This window comes from Colossoma macropomum, unplaced genomic scaffold (genome assembly GCF_904425465.1).
Source record: "Colossoma macropomum unplaced genomic scaffold, Colossoma_macropomum, whole genome shotgun sequence".
NCBI lineage: Eukaryota > Metazoa > Chordata > Actinopteri > Characiformes > Serrasalmidae > Colossoma > Colossoma macropomum.
In genome coordinates, this window is record NW_023494789.1 from 26,565,808 (window position 1) to 26,587,013 (window position 21,206).

Below are 21,206 nucleotides of genomic sequence, written 5' to 3' on the forward strand. Positions count from 1 at the left end.
AATTAATTTCAGGTTAAAACAACCATTAAGTGCAAGTTATTCATTTTTCAGTGTGAGGCAAAAAACAGAACATATTCAACAGAAAATCAAGTATATTATCAAAATGTCTTTTCAACATTTATTGTGTCCACCATTTGCTTTTAATGTTTCCACTCTTTTCAGGAGAATTCCTTTAATTTTTTTAAAGAAATCTGCAGGGATATTTTCCCTGATCTCCAAAGTTCAGTTGGTTGCATTTTCCGTTTCACAAGATCCAAAAAATGCCAGACACATTCAGTGATGTTGAGGTCTGGACTTTGGGGTGAAGGTCTGCATTTGTAACGCACCACAATATTTTGCAGCACAGAGCTAATTTTCAGTGTCATGCGAGGGGCAGGCAATTAACCAGCTCAGCTGAAGGAGGACAACTGTGCAGATTTTCTGCAGGAATGGGATAAAATCTTGTGGGAGCAGGTGGGACTGAAAAATTTGTCCTGTGCAGTCATCTACTTAGTGGCCACATTGTTCTGAGAACACCAACAGCTTCTTTGTTTGATTTGACTGGAAATTAAATCAATGAAGGGTGGTCTCTGGCTTTTTCACAGTACTGTACATCATATTGATTAGTTATCAACTAGTTAGTTATCGGTAATACACATGCTGAAATCAGGGCCCGTATTTCAGAAACTTCTAAGTCTGAAATCTAATCTGCATAGTTACCATGATAACTTAGTTAGGATGTTATTTATGTCAGTTAGGATGGTATTTAGGACAGAAGCTATTACACATCAACAGTTCTTAAGTTCATGATCTTGTCCTAACTCCAGATACAAAAACAGTATTACAGAAACAGTCCAACTGGACAAAATTTCCTAAATTCTGTCCTAACTTTAACACAACCCCAAAGGTGTCCTAACTTCTATTCTGACCATCTGTTTCTGTTGTTTTATGCAGTGACAGCCAACATTGTCCACTAAAACTAACATAATGATATTACATTTATCTACACTAAAAATGTTGCTTTGACTTATGAGGTTTTTATTCTAACAACATTTTAAAAGCCCCAGACACTGCAGACACGATCTCCACCATCCCCTCTTATTACCTTTGTGTGTTAATGTTGATGAAAACTCATCAGATAAAATATTACAGTGATGGTGAGTAATGAGGAGACAGAGCTGAACGTGTGTTGGTTTATTAGGAGCAATAACGTTAGTGCAGTCAGCTAAAGCGTTTGGGAAACTGAAACTGCAGAGCAGCGTCGCTTTAATGAATAAATAAGTGCTGACACAGTATTCTTAACTTCAAGTTTAGAGCGTTTTAGTTTTGTTTAACCTTTTTTAATTCAGTAACAGTAGACAGCTGTCTGGCTAACTAACCTGATTATTTTGATTACATTTCATTACATTTCAGCTGTACGTGTATGGTTGGTTGACAGTTGATTGTCGAGTAGATTAAGATTTCCTAACTATAGATAAGATGCTGTAAGATAAGATGCCTAAATTAAGATTTGCTTTTGTAATACAAAATTTAGAAAAATCTTATCTTGACCTGTCAGATCTTAAGACAAAAAGATAGGAAGATAGGAAGTTTCTGTAACACGGCCCCAGGATTGTAGGACAGTGTAATTGCTCATGACTGTATCTCTGTCTAAAATAAAAAAAGCCTACTTCTGTTTTTGGAATACTTGGTCAACCAAGCCTGGATGGACAGATAGTCTTTGTGTGGCTATGTGTGCAACCAACAGATTTATAAATGAGGCCAACTGAGGAAGGAAGGTCATTTGTCCACAGTGCACTTGTGCAGTTGTTCAGAATATGTGGTTAGCCAGAACCTCAAAAAAGAACCCCCTTTGACAGGCTTATTATTCACTTATTAATCTTAAGACTCATTATTCAGTAACTGCTATAAATTATTCAGTAACTACTATACTAAATATGTAAGGTCTGCAGTTATGAGAGGAGGAGCTGAAGTGTGAGCCCACATGGGCCCTTGCTTTTTAAGGGATTAATGAGAGCTCATCAATTTTAAAAATGTTTAGAAGCACTTAAACAATAACAATGCACTCTCCTTCATGAACAACTAAGTTTAAACGTAACACAGTAACTGTGGAAGTTGCACTTTTCTATGAAGCTTCCTGTCAGCAGCATGAAACAGCTACTCACCTGTCGAGTGCTGATTGAGGTTTCTTTCACACAGCCTTAGTATAGAAGTGACCTGTGTAGGCTCCCTGCTGTAATCTTACACAACGGTGAGTGTGTTGGTCAAAGGTGTGCATCATACACCAGCACACTGCCTCTCCTCCTCAGTTTGACCTTTTTGGAGAACTTCTCACCTACAGCTGCTAAATATCCAGACAGAGGAACTGCACCAGTAGAACAAATTAAGCTTGTTACTTACTGCTGTACATCTTATTTACATCAAATGAGACATTTTCATAAATGCTAAATGATTGTGGTTACTTGTGCTAAAAATGTTCTACAGAATATACAGTAATGCGGAAATTTTCTTACAAAAGGGAATTGTATTCAAAAAGCCAACCAAAGTGCAGAGGGCAAAAGTTGAAATAAGCATCTGTTGGTTCACGGTGTCCAAGGCAGCCGGTAGCTCAAAGAGGATGAGGACTGAGAACACAGAGTTCTCTCTTGAATCAAAACTGGTTGGTGTCAGGAAGATTGTTCCTCTCTTGATGGGAAGATAGCTGTGCCGACATGTGATGGTTTCATAGTTTTAGACAGGAGTGAAAGGAGTGAAAATGACAGGAGGTTTGAAATTCACTGAATTCAATAGTTTCATTGTTTCTTGAGTAGTAGCATAAGTTCAGAAGATTTGGAGACACAAGGAACCATTGAAATGTATTTTTGAAAGTGAAAATAAATGATCACTATGTTAACTCAGCAAATAAATCATTTTTTTTCTCTAAAATATGCAGAAAAATACTATATTATGTTTGTTATCTGTAGAGGAGGTTTTATCTCATTTTCAGTCAGAAAATCGACAAAACGTCATTTGATTGTCCAGACTTGACTGTATTCATTCCAAGAAGAGAATACTTTTTCAAATACACTTACAGACAAAAATATAGGTAAAGTTCAGGCTTAAAGATGGATGGGACTTCTGCTTTCTCTATATTTCAGCTATACAATATACTTTTCTCCATTTGTATAACTGTCACCATGTCATGCAATGTTAGAAACCACATAAACAAGTCTATTTGGCAGTGCTTGCCACAATGTTAGCTACATCAGCCTTGTAGTTACTGTGGAAGATGAAAGAAGCAAACTCTGGACACCATGTCTTGGCTGATTGACCACATTGGTGGTAATGGGAAAATGATGTCAATTTGAATATTGGCTAAACTGTTCCTTTACATTCAGCTTTTGCCAGCTGTCCCCATCATCCTCCATCCTCAGTTCTCTCAACTGTCATATCACAGCATGTGGTGTAAGAGAGTAATGACATGCATACAGTGTCTTCTAATACAGCCTGACTAGGCATCTTTTTAACCTGCTGATCACATTGTTTATCAGCTGAATGCGCTCAGAGATTGCCAACTGTCTATGTAATTCTTTTTTGTTATTATGGCAGCTGTTTATGTAATCAAGCCTGTATTAGACTTCACAGCATTACCAGTATTCTGCCTATGTGCTGGCAGAGAACTTGAATAAATCTTATGATACTTTCTGATAGTACTGCCAGAAAAATACATCCTGTGCCTTCTATACTATACTGTTAGTGTAGTCCTGGCAACGTATCTGTACTTCTATTTCTGCAACAATGAGACTGATATACAGTATGTCTTACTAAGTGAAGTGGCTGAATGTCTGACAGTCAAATAAGATCCTGTCACTAGATCAAAAAGTTCACTTAAGCAAATGTAATTTATTTGCACTATATAGTAATATGCCTTTTATCCAGCACTGGACTTTTATCAGAATATCAAGTGCTTTTTAGCTTGAGTTGCATTTCGTTGCTGATATGGCAAACTTCATTAATTCAAACTTCTTAATTCATTCATTCATTTATTTATTTTGGAATTGTCAGCTTTACATTGTGTGATAATTTCATGCTAAAAAAATACATAAAAATGTTCTAATGTTTTGCTAATAAAACATATTATATTATTTATTATATTGTAACATTAAAGCAGAGCATCTTTTTTCTTCCCCCTATAAAATTAGCATTTTGGAGTGCAAAACTCAAATTCCACCTCACTATTTAATTTTCTATTAAATGTCCATTAAGTTTTCAGGGGATATTTCTGATGAGGTTACGTATAAGATAATCCACTTGCATAAGAATTGGGAAATACCATGAAAATACATAAAAAAACAGGAGTTTCCAAAACTGAAGTTAAAAAATTAAAAGATACAGTGAAAATGAGAAACAGTGCTCCTAGACCTGTAGACCACTAAGACTGTCACCAACGAATAAACAGACCTTAAAACATTCATCTTTGAGAGAAAGAGGAAAAAGATCCACACTTGCTTCATATCTGAAAAAATCTGTTTCCGTCTATCCTTCCACTGTGAGAAGACAACTCAATTAGGGGTGCAACGATTATTCGACTTAGTCGATTAAAATCGACGACCAAATTAGTTGACAACTACTTTAGTAGTCGATTAGTTGGTGACGTCATTTACAAGTTTTTCTCGCCCTCACTAGGAGCGACCCTGTTCACTTTCCAGATAACGTTTACAATTTTAAACACTGCATCGTCGTCTTAACGTCGAGGCTACCGGTGCGGTCAGTTTCGGCGAACACAAGAGAGCGTTTCCAAACAGTTTTCTGTTCTCCGCGAACGTTTAGCTCCACTTGCTAACAGTTTAAGGAGGTAGTTCTCTGTGAACACACAGGGTAGCTGGACGAAGGGTTACCACTGAAATTAAGTGTTTACACAAAATCGTTCAAATTGAACTGTTTATAGAGAAGTTTGCCACAAACATTCGCCATTTTCCCATCCGCTTTATCAGAGCGCGTCTACCCTACAGCGGGGAATATCTGCTCTCAGAAGAGAGCGAGACTCCTACAGGAGCACGGAGAGATACTGACTTTCCTCCATTTCAATAAAGACCTGTGATTGTAGAATGTAGTTGCAGCAAAGTGTAGACAGACAGCAGAATGCACAGATCACAGACTGCACTGTTTAAATTTAACATTTAAATTTAGATTGATTCATTAAAACAGTGAATTCTTGAATGTTATTCATTTTTATTGTCTTCATTGTTTGTTAACAAATGCATAAACAACCTCCAGCTACATTTAAAAGCTAATAGCTACATAAAAGTAATTTGGTAATGTAGTGATTCATAATCTGAATAATCGATTATTTGTTTCAGTAATCGATAGATTATTCGACTATCAGATTAGTCGTTTGTTGCAGCCCTAAACTCAATGCTGTGAGTCTGAAAGGATGTGTAGTTGTCAAGAAGAAAGACAGTAAACAAAAAACAAGAAATTTTGTAAAGCAAACAGAGAAGCTGCTGGTGTTCTCAGAACAATGGATTGACCACCCCAGAGTCCAGACTTTTAACATCATAGAACGTCCTTTTGATTACTTGGATTGTGAGAAGCTGAAAATACCACCAGCTTCCTGGACAGAACTTTGGAGGTGTTTAAAAATATCCCTGCAGATTTCTTTGAAGAATTGAAGGCAAGTCTCCTGAAAAGAATGGAAGGTGTAATAAGGCAAAGAGTGGACTCACTTAATCCTAAAAAAATGATTTGATATTTAGTTGTTGAGACTTCTGTGTAGTTTTCTGTTAGATGTTTTCCTGACACTGAAAATTGAAAGACTAGTACTTACTGGCCATTTTTACTGGAAATTAAATACATGATAACACTTTATTATTGCCCTCAGGGAAATTAGAGAAAGGGTGGACTTTCTGAAGGGTGGACTTTTTTGTGAAACAGCACTACACAGTGGTGTGTGGTTCTGTCTGCCCCATGTGGATCAGCTGACCTGTGATTTTGTAAACATTTTAAACATTCAGTGACCCTGTGCTGGAAATCCACCACAGTGTCACTACATAAGAAATAAAAGGTGACAGGCGGAGGCTAATTGATGACTTTGGACAAGGGGAAGACTCAAATGATTCAAGTCAGAGGAGGACATAAAACAGGTCCCGTTTTGGGAGAAAGGATAGTATAATAATGTTGGACTTTGGTAACTTACAGCAGAACAATGCAAGGGCAAAGAAAAAGGAAGTGAGGCAAGGTTAGGTTTCAAGGTTGCAATTAAAGAGGCGCTATAGCCCTTTTTGGACTGGATTAGTTTAACGGAGACATCTGTAAAAATTCTTTCCTTCCTCAATGATAATCCAAAGCGCTACCAATGTTACAAAATGTTCTTCTGTATGTTGCGTGCAATTACACATTTACACCAGAAAGGTCTCCAAATCTACACTTACACAGTGTAGTTTTAGTATTTTTGTGGGTTATGTTACACGAAATAATGCTTCATCCAGTAAGTACTTTCACAAGGTGCACAGCTACAGATACAGAAAGCAGGTGTTTCACAGAGGTGCCCTGCAGGTGCCTATGCGGTAGCATCCAAACATGTCTGCATACTAAGACAGGAATCAATGCATGAATCTCAACCCTTAAACCCCTTACCCCCTACCCTACCCCTTAAACTGTTATTATTCAGGTGCTGTTTTAGGAAAAACAGTTGCTATGACTCATAATGATTGATTGCCCTTCTTAATGCTGTAATTCTGCAATTCTGTTCATGCTTTCATTTATAGCAATAGTTTCCTGTTTCGGCTATAGTTAATTACTAATTCAAATGAATCACTGTATCAATGCTTACTTGGATTTGAATACAGACAGTACGTACAACAGCACATACATATACTATTTACATTAAAAATGAGCTTGCTAAATGTTTTGTATTACAGCACTTCCATCCTCCTTTTCACACCTAATATGGTTTGAGACACTGACAGGAAAAGATCTTTGTTTTCTAAGAACAAAACTACATTTGAACACACTGTTCATTTTTTAATTCCTAATCTGGTGTGACAAGTTGATGCAGTGATGTAACCGTTAAGGTCACGTTTCCTCTGGATCTTCATTCTTATCTCTAATGTGTAGATGTCTCGTCTCTTATTCGGAGCAGTGTTTCACTGTCAGCTGTCAAAACTCTCCACAGGAGCAAAGTGTACCCACTAATAAAGACACCTAAGAGCATAGATCAGAGTCCCTGTATTTCTGGAAGCAAATTAAAATTATTTTAACTAAGGATGCAGCGTATTATCCAAAAATAAGCATATTTATGCTTTAGCCTGACTACTACAAGTACAGTTATTGAGCTATCCATGTTTGTATCGAAGCGCACCAAAGACCTATCTATGTGCTTCCTTTCATTTTCAGCATTATAGTTTTGAACTGTATCTTGATCTGTTTAAGCTCCACCCACAAATTTATAGCTACATTTACCATTTGTCAAACTTTACATAACAAAATTCAAAAATTCTTAAAAAAAACTTAATAAGAAACGTAGTGATGGTAGCGCTAATTGTGCACTAATTTGGCATTTTTTACTGCAGTATATGTGGTTTGAGACACAGCTGCAGAACACACCTACTCTGCAACTGAAAATCTCTGCACACACGTCTCCATGTGAGCCTGTGAGAAAGAGAGGGAGGGGGGCATGGAATGACTCAAATTGCACTTATCTACTTCAATTGATACAATGGATTTAGAGTGAGACTCAACCAGATGTTAAAATGTCCAGTACCATCCAGACACTGGAAAACGAATCTCAAAACCAGCCTGTCCGGTCACCTGGCAAGCCTACTAAGGGAGCATAATTGACCTCACTCTGTATGGGTGGGTAGGATGGTCTTCACTCTCCCCCATCACTCACACCCACTTTGATGTTAGCCAGAGTGTGTGTCTCCTAGCTGATGTAACAGAATTGGCAGTTAGCATTCTCCTCCTGTCCAGTGATGTTGCATTTGTGGAAGATGCAGTGGCTGATGTCATGTGACTTAGTAGCATCATCTGATAGGGGGAGACCTCGCTAGGGTAGGAATTGAAAAATTATATGTATGTATGTGTGTATATATTTACATATATTATTATATACAAAAGTTGAATGTGATATTTGCACTCACAATAGTAACTACTAAATGTGTATGAAAATATAAAGAAATATAAAATATGATTCAAACAAACATCTAGACCCATGGATATTGTTTTCTTTTACATGCCCTGTTTTCTTTTGTACTACTACTTGTCACAAGTTCTGCAGTGATGGCTCAATTGGGTGTAGTTTGCCTGAGGAGATTCTGAATGGTTACATGTGAGTGAAAGCACTAACACCTTGTCATAATCCTGTGGTTCTTTGATTTGCTAGAAAAAATTCAGGGGTTTATACCTGAAACATGCCTATTTTGGAGGGTGATGCCATTGCTGTGGCTCTGTTTCTCCAGTGAGTATGGTTGTGTGGAAATCAAGTATAGACTGTTGGTATATATACGCACATGTTCTGCACGTTGCAATAATGTTCTGCCTAGGAATGTCAGTCAGTCTTTTCATTAAATGTCATGTCTTGCACTATTGGTGACATATCTGGATCTACATGCATGCTCTTTTACTCTAGGTTTTGCATTAAATTGGTGAACAGTTTATGTATGTATGTATGCCACTTGGATCTCTTAATCTTCTATCATCAGTAAGCAATATTGTGGGTACTTTAGTAATACTGCTCATGCATAATGCAGCCTTATACAACAAAGACCCTACATTGTTAAATACGTGGATCAACAATCCACTTCAACCCTGGATAATAAAAGAAATTCTCAGTGCAGTTTCAGTTTTGCCATATCTGGGTCACAGAACGTAGATCTCAGGTGGTGTGGGTGTTTGAAAGAGCGCATAAAGTGGAGATTAAAGTAAATGTACTGTACATGAGGGAATTCCTGAGAGCATTCATGCCATTTGCCTTACTGGATTGCTTTAAAATATCATATTCGAGCCCTTGGACTAATACAGAGCTAAGGGGCGATTTATATTAATTACATCCCTGTTTGCGAAAATGTTGGGACGCTCTGCAAAATGTAAAAAAAACAGAATTCAATGTTGTGCAAATATTTAAACCCTGTATTTAATTGAAAATAGTGCGAAGACAACATATCAAATATTGAAACAGAGAAATTCACTTGTGAGACTGTCTCAGAACTAATTTGGTTAGTTGGTAACAGGTCAGTAACATGATCGGGTATAAAAAGAGTATCCCAGAGAGGCTGAGTCTTTCAGAAGTAAAGGTGGGGAGGGGTTCACCACTCTGAAAGACTGCATGGGCAAATAGTGCAACAATTCAACAAAGATTCAGAGAATTCAAAAAAAATTCAGTATGCAAGGGACAAGGCTGAAAAACAGTACTGGGTGGACAATATTAAAGACAGATACAATTCTGTAGTGGAAATCACTGCATGGGCTCAGAAACGCTTCCAAAAACATTTTCTGTGAACACAGTTTGTTGCTGCAGCCACAAAGCAGTTTAAAACTCCATTATGCAAAGAAGAAACTGTATATAAACAGGATGCAGAAACATTGCTGCCTTCTCTGGGCCTGAGCTCACTTTAGATGGGCTGAAGCGAAGTGGAAAAGTGTCTTGTGGTCCGACAAATCAAAATATCAAATTCTTTTTTGGAAATGATGGATGCCTCTGGGCTAAAGAGGAGAGGGACCATCCGACTATTAAACAGTACACAGTTCAAAAGCCACCATCAGTGATGGTATGGATGTTCATTAGGTCACATGGCATGGGTGACTTGCATCTGTAAAGGCACCATTAATGCTGAATGATATATATACAGGTTTTAGAGCAACACACGCTGCCGTCCAGATGAGGTTTTGGAAAGGCCTTATTATTATTATTTCAGGAAGACCATGCTAAACCACATTCTTCATGTTTAACAACAGCATGACTCCATAGCGAAAGAGTCTGGGTGCTAAACTGGTCTGCCTACAGTCTAGACCTGTCACCCACTGAAAACATTTGGCGTATTATGAAACGGAAAATACGACAAAGGAGACCCCGAACTGTTGAGCAGCTGAAATCCTATATCAGACAAGAATGGGAAAACATTTCACATTCAAAACCACACTAGTTGGTATCCTCAGTTCCCAAATGCTTACAGTGTTTTTAAAAGAAACCGTGCTGAAACACAGTGGTAAAAATGCTCCTGTCCCAGCTTTTTTAAAATGTTTTCCTGGCATCAAATTCAAAATGGACATATATTTTTCAAAAAACAATAAAATTTCTCAGTTTCATCATTTATGTTGTCTTTGTTTTTTTTTGTTTTTTTTTTTATCAATTAAATATAGGGTTTAAATGATTTGCACATTATTGCATTCCATTTTTATTTACATTTTGTATAGCATTCCAACTTTCTTGGAAATGGGGTTGTAGACTGGGCATGACAAATCTGCATTTAATTGTCTGCATACAAACCAGTGCATTCAGCATTACTTGACAAGCCAACAATGTTGGTGAGATGTGCAGAGTGATATGAATTAGTAAGTTTTTACATGCATTTTGTGTATTCTGCTTTGGTCTTGTCTCCAAATGAGAGTAATAAAATACTAAACTGTTAATAAACATTGACTTAATCAGTACCTTTTAAATACTAACAGGGGTTGGAAGCATTTACAAGAAAAATCTCTTTGACAACAAAGCTAATAAGCATAATTATCCAAATCAATTTGTAATCCTTTTCTGTGAAAGGGAAGTGACATTTTAAAAATTTGTGGATTTCAGTGAAGAATGGTGGTCTCTCCACATGACAAAAGTAGCACTGAATGTCAGTGAAAAATGGAAATAGTTGAGAGCCATTACTTCCAAGCCATTAGAGAAGGCAGACTGCAATCTCTTGCAATCATCTGTGCTATTTCTTCTGATATTCTGGCTGTGGGTCACAGGAGAGTATGTGCGTGATTCTGCCACACACTCTTTTCTACCACAGATTCACTCTTCAGGTACTTTTATACTGGTGCTGCCAGTATTCTTTGGTCCATGATGATTACGAATGTGCTCTCTAATCTAGATTCCTACTTCAAGTCATTGGCTTCTGAGGAACCTGCAGCAAGATTTGCAATGATGTTGTTTGAACTCAAGTATACAGGAGTAAACATGCGTATTTCAATTGCCTCAATGCATAATTAAAGTAGACGGTCTATCTCTGGGCTTGGAAATGAGGGGCTAGTGTTGTTTTCATTGCACTGCTCAGTTCAGCCATGAGTCAGCCTGTTCCCCACAGCGGACTGCAAGCAGGCCCACTGACGTTCAGAAAGGAACATAAAAGTGAATAAAGATAAGCGTGTAGGAGCCCAGGCTTTTGTTATTTCACTTTGTAGATTCTCACCTTTCATTTCTCATTCTAATGTTCTCGCATGTGAATTCTCATATGTTTCCCCAGAACATACTGCAGTCCAGATATACTCAGAAAACTAGAGGTGTCCGCAAAGGTTCTTTAGAGTGGTGCTATAGAAACACCACTTTTGGTTCGTTAAAGAACCTTTCAATGGAAGTGTTTCTGCAAAGAAAACATTTTGTAAATGAGATGTGTGAGTGTGTAGAACCTTTTTAAGTTCACGGAACCCCCACATAATTTAAGGATTTTGTCCCATGTCCAAGCCAAGAACCATTCGGAAACCTTTTTTTGTAAGAGTGTATTGAAAAACCTTTCAGCGTCCTCTTCCATCCATCCCTGCCACACCTACCACACAGCATCACAGGGACACTTTTCATGCTTTTCATTGCTGCCTGAACAAAACCTCACATCTCCAAATGGTTTCTGTAGAGGAGAAGGAAAAAACACATTTTTAATGTTTATTGGAACTTAATATTACCACATTTCTTTTCCGAGTAATTTTGGACCGTAACTGTTGGTCTGTTCATCATGACATTTTAACAACAGGAGTTTTCAAAATATTTAAAATAAAACAATGACAATAATAGAGATACACGGTTTTGTAGCGACAACAACCATATACTTTCATATACCAGGGATAGAAAATACTATTGTGCTTTATTGCCATACTTTGAGGGTAACAGTAATGTTTGGCTATTTTTAATGTCTGAAGGTGCTGCATCATGTCAGACGTTTGAAAAGTGTGTTTTTCATTGTCAAAGCCATTTCAGAGAAATTAAGGTGGAAAACACGTAAGTGTAATGTCTTTGATTCTCACAGAATCAATGTAGCAACGTGGCATGCCTGGTCTGTACATTCCAGCAGTACAATAACATTTTCAGAGCTATTTCTGAAGCTACCATAAAACCATGTCATTTTTTAATCCTAAATTCAAATTTAATCCTAAATCCAAAATGATTTACTGCAGTATATTTCAGGTAACTTTGCTGATCTGAGACAAGAGGTCTTCTGTTTCTGTCCAGTGTTCACAGAAATAGAGTTCCAGTCTAGAATTGATGGCGGTTCAAAAGTCCAACTTTTAAATCCTTCTTGAAGCCTTTTGACTTCAAGTGTGTTGAACACCTGCAAAGGTTATTTATTGTGGCGGCTAGTTTTTAACTGTTGCACGTATTCAACAACATAATACTTTTAGTTTAAGATGATGTCAGTCATGCACATTACGAGATCCTGCCACCTTGAGAGCTCCACCAGTCACCACATACAGAAGCTGAGCTTCCAGGCAGGACAGCATTTACATTTGTATTAGCCTGTGGTCCCATAAACAAATAAACTCACAGTGAAGCCCAGCATCCAGGAGGGAGACAAAATAATGTTGTAAAAGCCGTCCTGTCGTCCAGTAAGCACTGATCTTTGCTCCACTAAAACGGCATATTTGAATCTTCCATTAACTCACACTGAAGTCCAGCTTCAGTAGAGTTTTATGAGCGGTGCTTTCACTGAATTCCACAAGCACATTCATGCAGACTGTACTATCTATCAGACGCAGCTCACGTTAAATAATCAAACAAGGCCAGAGTGCAGAGTAGATAAATTCGTTCACACGTTGTTCACACGATCGCTAAAAATACTGAACTGCAGCATGACTTGCGAGCATTACGGACACATTGTTAACCATTTCAGTACTGTGTTATGCTGTAATTTTGGGAGAAGCTGTACTTGCTGTGTTCTAAAAGAACTGCCACTTGATCATGTGCATTTGAATTTTTTGTTAGATTCCAAACAGATTCATATAACTGAAAAAGAAACTACCCACGGCTGTCCATGACTAGTATCACTGGTTAATCACCACACTCACACCTCCAAACAAAGAAAACTATAATTTATTTGTTAAAAAATGTACTTTTTGCTTTTATATAAATGCTTTTACAAGATATTTCTTTAAGGGTTCTTTAGTAAATGGAATGATTCTGTTCTGTTTAGCTCTATTTTGAACAATTTCTTTAATGGTTCTTTGCATGTTGAAATGGTTCTTCAGATTGAGGGAAAATGTGTTGTATATGGATCTATATAAAACCTTTTTGAAAATGGTTCAAAGGTTCCAGGGTCCTTCTACTGTTTTAATGTCAAGCTTGCAACAATAGGAAAACCCTTTTTGGTGCTACCCAGAACCTTTTTTGAAAGGTTTTTTTTTAGTAATGGGAATGGTTCTATTTAGAACTATGAGTTCTTTGTAGACACAGTTCTTTACATGGTAAGATGGCCCTTCAGACTAATCGCTCATATAGAACCTTCAAAAAGTTTCAATATAAAACCATATACAACACATTCTCCATCAGTCTAAAGAACTATTTCACTATGCAGAGAGCCATTTAAGCAAGAAATGGTTCTAAATAGAACCCTTCCCTTTACTAAACAACCCTTGAGGAACCATTTTTTAAGAGTGTACTTGAGTATATTTAAATGTAGGTACTGTTTATTTTCATGCAGGTGTATTTGTAGCTCCACATCTCCACTTTCTTGACACTTATTGTGTCAAGATTTTGACACAATCCTCATACTTTCATTTAGGGATAATTTCTCTTTACTTTTTCCATCTGTCATATACACGAGCTAATAAATTATTGGTTCTTTGTCATTTTAATTGTGGTTGAAAACATGGGTTGTCAGAGTTTAAACCACTGAAATAAACCCTTAGGCTCAAAATGAAGAGCTGCTATCACTGTAACTGAAAAAGACAGAACACATGAAGAATTGAAAGCTTGAAGACAGCCTATGCATTTGAACAGCACTATTTATATTTATAATCATAAATATGCAATATTTCCATTTCTTGAACACCGTTGTCATTAAGAAGAGCTTGTTCAAAAACACCTCACCAGGGTACAAATACACTCTCCCTAAAGCACTCATTTACGAACTCATAAAATTCACATTTGTTCTGACTAAACTAGTTAGAACAGGACTCCTGCTGCTCAAGTGAAAACACAAAGACATTTTATCACTTTTGTAATGCTGTAATTGTTCTGCTGCACCATGCTGCTAACATTTACTTCAGGCTTGTGGTCACAGTTGAACTACACAATGTATACCTTTTGCGAAACATAGAATTCAATTAGTAATCTGACTCAGATTGTATGTATGGAACATCCTGTTGATTACAAAAAGTTCTTAGAAATGTTCACACAGGGCTGATTGAACCAACAAGATACCATGCGGTACCTCTCAAAGCTGCAGCCATGGCATGCTCCGAGTGAAAGAAATGATCTCTGTGATGTTAGCATTATTAGTAGAACACAGCAAGACAACAAAGAGAGATGAGATGAGAAGGAACGCCTTTAGATCTGCATCGACCTCCCAAGGCGACGCTGATGTTGCACGACTTGAGCAAATCACCTAATGATGATAGCTTTTCATGGGCCTAGCTTCGTTCTGAGGATTAGTCTGAAGAATTCCCTTGCCCCTGATTATATGTGAGGAATAGGGCTGCAGATAGCAGACGGCTTTCCCCAGCATGAGACAAGCCAAGCTCTCCCTCGCTCATCTTAACTAATACGCAGTGTTGATTTTACCTTAACTCTGAGACCATAGATGCTCCTACAACTGAGCGCTTGTGAAACTCCTCATGGGAAAAATCAAGGGAATTGTTTATTACTGTTCATTACTATGTGTGCCATTTTGACGCTCTTTGGATCGTCAGTTATCTTTGAACTTCTCTTTACCCTCACATTAACAGCACTCATTGCCCTTTGGGTGCTGTTTTAGAGCAGTAGAAGAAAAACTGGGAAGCAGAAGGGGATGAAGAATGAGTGTCTCTTGGAATCCTTCTGTAGTAGGCTTAGCACTTAATGTTAAAGAACACAGTAAAGCGTATCAGAAATAGCAGAGAGGAGTGAGTTTTGGCCTCCAGTAGCCAACCCTCATTTTAAACTGAGGATAGTGCTAATTTAAGCCCTCTTCATAGAAAAAGTAGAAAGTATCTCTCTTCAAAGACAGGCTAGCAGAGTGTTTCTGGTTTACAGTCTGCATTGCAGGATCTTTCTCTAAGGGAAGGAAAGTAATTGGCTGCATTGTGCAGAGTCTATGTGTGTGTCAGGGCTGATAAGTGGATGCAGTCGATGATATACAGGAAGCCATGCAAGAGACATGAAAACGCATCGTTCGAATGTTCGCAGTGTTGATATACAGTAATGCATGACCATACATATTCAATAATATTCACATATTTGAAATGGAACTGAAATATGGATACGAGATCTCATTTTCCTTTTTTTTTTTAATCCAACACCTACATATTTTCCCCCTCGATGGCTGTCCTTGTTTGCACAGTGTGATTTGTGCGCTTTCCCCTGTTAACGTTTCTATTATGCTAATTAATTGTGATTTAACACTTCTGAGGTGACTTCAAAGCCCGACACATGAAAAGTTCTGCAGAGAGAAAGTGTCAGGTTGCAATAATTTGATTCCCACTGGTGAAATATCTCTCTCTTTTTCCTTTTTTCTTGCCGAAATCCATAACAAATTCCGGAGTTACCCTGAAAGAGCTTTTTTTTCTTTTTCGGAGAACTTTCTTCCCTTGAATTATTTTGGCTGGAGAGCATTCTGAGGCAACACATCTCTGATTTGATGATGCTCAGTGGTCTGTGCAATAACCCACCTTTTCCCAGATCACAGATCTAACAGTTAAGGGTTTCTCAGCTTGCACAAGTTGCTTATCATTGCTGTCAGAATAAAACCATGTATCTCCATATTCAGCTCCATATTTCATGATGAATTGAACAATGAAAATGGTCCAAGTTACTTTGAAATAAATGACATTATATTACATTGAAACTTAAGAATGTTTTTTCCCCTTAAAAGTTATTAAAACCTGGAGATACAAGGTGTTGTTTTGACAGCAATGACATGCTTTAGTTTATTCCTGCAATTCATTGTGTTCTATAGAGTTTATCTGTTTCAATATTAATTGTAGTGTCTAGGCCTATCACAGTTATTACATAATTACCTGATTGCAGCTATTTAAACTGATCACAGATATTTTCCTCAGTTGTTAGCTGTCACAATCATATATTTACGTCACCTAAATGTGAATTGAATGCATTTTTGTCTGTTGTGTTGAGGCAAATACTGTAAATGAAAGAAAGCAGAGGCACATCATGCATCTCATGTAAACAAAAGTTCTGAATTCTGATTGGTGCTGTATCATGGTTAGAGGTCAGCAGTGAGTAATGTTATGCTATGTCTTTTACCTTCCAATCATTGACAGCTATGAAGCAAAATAGCTAATCAGCCAATGTGGGTAGTTTTTGATTGTGCTTTAATAGCTGCACTCAAGTGACAAAAAAGACAAGTCAGTATAACCAGATTTTTTTTCCAAGTAATTTTGGACAATTTTCTTTGGGTTCATTCATCTTGAAATTTATACACAGTGTAAAGGGCAACTGGCATTTTCAAATGATGTCAAAAACTGAAAAATGACGTGTGTGTGTGTGTGTGTGTGTGTATTTCAAAGAAGTTGGGACGCTGTGTAAAATGTAAATAAATGAATAATCTCATAGACCCATATTTTATTCACAATAGAACATAGAACACATATCAGATGTTGAAAGGGAGGCGCTTTACCATTTCAAAAACAAAACTGTCTAAAAATTGTGGAACAATTTCTGAAAAATGTTCCTCAACATAAAAATGTTAGACTTTATTAATCCCACCATCTACAGTACATAATATCTTCAAAAGATTCAGAGAATCTGAAGAAATCCTGGTTCGCAAGGGACAAGTTTGACAGTCAGTGTTGGTTGCTCATGATCTTCGGGCCCTCAGGCGGCACTGCTTTGAAAACAGGCATGATTCTGTACTGGAAATCACTGAGTGGGCTCAGAAACACTTCCAGAAATCATTGTCTGTGAACACAGTTCGCTGTGCAATCTACAAATGCAAGTTGAAGCTCTATCATGCAAAGAAGAAGCCATATGTCAACACGATCCAGAAACACCGCCATCTTCTCTGGGCCAAAATGTATTTGAAATGGACTGAGGCAAAGTGGAAAACTGTTTTGTAGTCAGATGAATCAAAATTTAAAATTTGTTTTGGAAATCACAGACGCCGTGTCCTGCATACTCAAGAGGAGAGGGACCATCCAGCTTGTTATCAGCACACAGTTCAAAAGCCTGCATCTCTGATGGTATGGGGTTACATTAGTGCATATGGCGTGGGCAGCTTACACATCTGGAACGGCACTATCAATGCTGAACAGTATATAGAGGTTTTGCTCCCATCCAGACATCTCTTTCAGGGAAGGCCTTGCATATTTCAGCAAGACAATGCTAAACCACATACTGCATCCATTACAACAGCATGGCTTCGCAAAAGAAGAGTCCGGGTGCTGAACTGGCCTGCCTGCAGTCCAAACCTTTCACCAGTAGAAAACATTTGGCACTTCATGAAACGAAAAATCCGGCAAAGGAGACCCAGGACTGTTGAAGAGCTAGAATCCTACATCAGACAAGAATGGGACAACATTCGTCTACCAAAACTCCAGCAACTGGTCTCCTCACTTCCCAGACGTTCACAGACTGTTGTTAAAAGAAGAGGGGATGCTACACAATGGTAGACATGGCCCTGTCCCAAAGTTTTGAGATGCGTTGTCGCCATCAAGTTCTAAATCAGCTAATATTTTTCATGAAATGGTAAAATGTCTTACTTACTATATATATATATATATTATATATATATATATATATATATATATATATATATATATATATAGTTGCTGTCCAAAGATAAACAAGTATCTCCAAAATTTACAGGAGAAGGCAAAAACATTTGTTAATGTAAGTTAATGCAGAGGGATTTCATTCCAAGCCATTTTGCACATCTACACAATGTAAAGGGCAGCTGCTCTGCTCAAATGATGTAGAAAAAATGATGTAAAAAAAATTAAAAAAAATGGAGATTTCTTTGGACATTGACTATATATATATATATATATATATATATATATATATATATATATCCCTATTGTTATCTTACTTCTGTTTCATCTATAGATAAATGTGCTTACAACATGTTTTATGTTGTGTTTTTCAACAAAGGGACCTACACATCCAACACCTGTGATCATATTGAGAACTGAGTGGGTTACTGGTGGGCTTGCGCAAGGTAAGGAATATTACCATGCGTAAAGAAAGTAGGAGACAATTGCATCAGCCATGCAGTGGGGGAAGATTATGATATTATTTGGAAGATGCTTTCTGCTTTATTGTGCCTGCAGTTTCAGACTTCATACCTCTGCGTGCTCTCAACTCAAACCCAGTCCATCTTATTAAAGCTGGTCTTTCTGCAGATTTTTGTGTATTATCTGTTAAAACAAAAAGTGATACATTGAATTCACTTCTTTTAGATGTATGTATTAATTTCTGCATGAATAAAATATATAACATTTACAAAATGATTGCCTAAAGTAAGTAAGTTGAAATAATTGTGTTACGTTTGATTCATACATTTGATTTGGGTAAAACTAGTGCATTGCTTTTTTCAGTGGATCTCCGACTGGGTAGTGGTAGAACAAGCATTTCCTAAATTTAACAAAATTGAGGCAGAAGTCAGAGTTTTCAGTGGGGACAACACTCTAGTTCTTACTTCTCTGACAGTGATCCGCTCAGTCGAAGAGGAGTGCTGAGGATGATCATGTCCTGCGGCTTATTAATCTGAATTTACTGCTGGATAATGAGAATCTGGCTTGTGTCTCAAGAGCACGAGGGTCCATTTCTCACTGCAGCATTCTCACACTGCTTCAGTTCTCACCTACAAACAGTGCATCGTACACGTTTCTGAACATGTCACAGAGAAACGGTGAAGCAGGCACTCCAGGCTTTACGCAGTGACAGTCCGGAGCAGTTTTAATAGGCTGCTGAAAAAGCTGAGCTGAGCATATAAAGAGAGAGAGAGAGACAGACTGTGCAGCAGCTCTCTTTGTGAGGGAGGATAGTCTCTGCTGCTGCATGGCTTGAATTTCTGACAAAAAATATTGCATTTGTATATTTTTTTCCAACATGTTTTAGTAATTCTTCTTCGGATTTTGCCTTTTTTAAAGGACAGTAGCGTAAGCCCCCCAGAGTCAGATTTTCCCCCTTCCTCTCGCCTTGTATATCTCCTGATCAAATGTTGTGGCCAGATGAATGGTACAGCCTAATTAATTACATTTCATCTGGATTACTGCATTCCTGGGATTTATTGCACCTGAAATGTTTGGGTCAGTTGTTCTAATTTTTGGTCAATGGGATAAAGAGATTGGTTTGTAACTTGTACAAGGAAAAGTTGTTAAAATGTATGATTACATTTTCATCACTATTATGTACTAGCTGTAGTGATAGTTAGCTAGAATTAGCCAACATTTTAGCCACTTTACAGATGAGCTTGTGAGTTTTGCAACAGCAACAGTACTATTAAATCTACAATAATAATATAATGTAATTCTTAAAATCACAATAACTATTTAATGAACAAAATAACATTTCAGTTGTTTCTATTTTACTGTCATTTGTTTTTTGTCTTTTAAAATAAAGTGTGTATAAATTGGCCATAAAATGTTTTATATTAAAACACAAGTTATAGTGTTGTACTTATAACTTGATTAGTAATGCAATTTTTAAAAAAGCAAAGACTACAAGCAATTTTAGATATAAATAACACTTGATGAAAAATTGATTCACGATTCACCCCAGGAGGCGGGGGTTCTTACCTTAGGTAACCCTTTGAAAAATGTTCCTTTTTGTGCTTTAAAAACAAAATTGACTGCTGTTGCAGTTTATTTCTGTTAACATTTTAGTTTAAGCTGCTTCATCCTGTACTGGGATGCAGGAAGGTATTTTAAGTTGGAGGTGCTAAATTTTTTTTAGCAGAATATATGTGACGAACACTGTGATGTCATGCTAAATACCATGTTTTTTTGTTTTTTTTTTTCCTTTTCCATTTGAATGTTTGGAGAAAGACAACAGCATACAGCTGTGCACAGATAACCAACATATAAACCACAGCTGATGCTCTATTCTTTCATGCTGGACAAACTTTATGCAAATGAGCTGAGTGTCAATTGGTGAGACTGTTAACGTGTGGCGAGAAAAGCTTGTGTCATGCTCATAGTCAAGCAACACGCGCATGTGAGATTATTACAATGGTTGGAAAGAAAAGGATGAAAGTGAGATATAAATATAGTGGTTGAAAATAAAAAGTTTTTTAAACAGTATTTTGGCGCTTCAGGGCAAAGAACTAGCTTTAAATGCGTAAGTTACACGTCCAGTACGGGCAACAGTTGACAATGGAAGCGTTCACTTCACTCTCTAATACAGCATTAACTTTAAGAGTGCACAGCTACTACTTCCTCTGATTATATCCATCCATCTTTTTGCTGGTTGTCCTCTTCCTCTATTAACTTCAACTCTTCCAAGCATAACAGCAGATTTTGAACATAATCAAAACAGACTACAAAGTACATACTCCCCTCTTACAAAAGCAGAAAAAAGTCATTGCCATGTTCAAAAGTATGCTGCAGCCCCCTCAGCACCCCCACTTCATTCGTCCCTGATCCTGTACATGCTAAACTCACACACAGATATGGACATTGCTCTTAAGGGTTTGTTTACCCCATTTTCCTCCACTCACTCTTACCATCTTATTTTCTGTAATTGCTTTTCAGCAAGTGATGAAGGTTAAAAATAATGAGGGCCTTATATAAACCTGTTTAAACGGTTCTTGACTTGGATGTACAGTTCTAAGGAAAGAAAACAAGGCTGGACATTATGTGGAGGTTCTTTAAACATGGTTCCTCAGACTCACATCTCATTT